The sequence below is a fragment of the Elephantulus edwardii genome, unplaced genomic scaffold (assembly GCF_000299155.1).
Source record: "Elephantulus edwardii isolate Elephantulus edwardi_28Jun2011 unplaced genomic scaffold, EleEdw1.0 scaffold00023, whole genome shotgun sequence".
NCBI lineage: Eukaryota > Metazoa > Chordata > Mammalia > Macroscelidea > Macroscelididae > Elephantulus > Elephantulus edwardii.
This window is the reverse complement of record NW_006399773.1, coordinates 13,789,021-13,789,787: the sequence shown is the minus strand read 5'-3', so window position 1 is coordinate 13,789,787 and position 767 is coordinate 13,789,021. Positions and strand designations below refer to the sequence as shown.

Here is a 767-nt window from a genome sequence, read left to right as displayed (position 1 = left end):
GGTTTTCAGTTCCATTTCACAAGCTACAATAGCTGCGTTCAATTCCACTTGAGCTCGATGAACTACATAAAACATGAGGCCTATACTTATAATAATCTGTAAACAAAAAACAAAATATCCACTAACACTCTGTTCTGCAATGACATCTTCCATTGTCCGCAGGATGGTACCCAAGTAAGAATTCAGAAGCTGGGTAGGAAGCAATCCAACCGAAGATGCCATCAGATAATTGGGTAATGAGAGATCAGTAATTGAAAACACTGCATTCTGGAGCCCGAAAGGTATGGGGGTCGGTCTGGCGAGGGCCACCACTTTGAGGCCGCTTCCTCCCTCCACGACGCGGATAACGGCGCTCAGCTTCTCGCTGCTCTGGATCCTGGCGGCCACCCAGGCAGTGAGCAGCCGCTTGCAGACCACATGGGCGATGAAGGTGCCGGTGAGGACAGATGGGATATAATCATGCTCATATCTCAGTTTTTGGAGACTTGCTTTAATTTTCATTAGCTTCAGTTTGAACTTCTACATGACTAATTGATAGTCTGTTCCACAATCAGCACTTGGTCTAGTTTTGTCTCCTGAAATTAAGCTTCTACAGCTGCTCTTTTTATGGATATGACCAATATCATTTATGTGCAGTGAGTCAGGTGATGACAATGTGGAAAGATGTCTTTTGTGTTTTTTAAAGACGGTATTTGCTTTTAGTATATCGTTGTATGTACAAAATTCAGTCATTCAATCCCCAGCCTCATTTCTATCACCAATACTGT

General features: G+C 43.4%; 1 pseudogene; it reads right to left on the bottom strand.

Annotated features, from left to right (window-relative positions):
- Positions 1–3: 3 nt before the first annotated feature.
- LOC102871433 lies at positions 4–501 on the bottom strand (annotated as a pseudogene).
- Between the last annotated feature and the right edge of the window lie 266 nt (positions 502–767).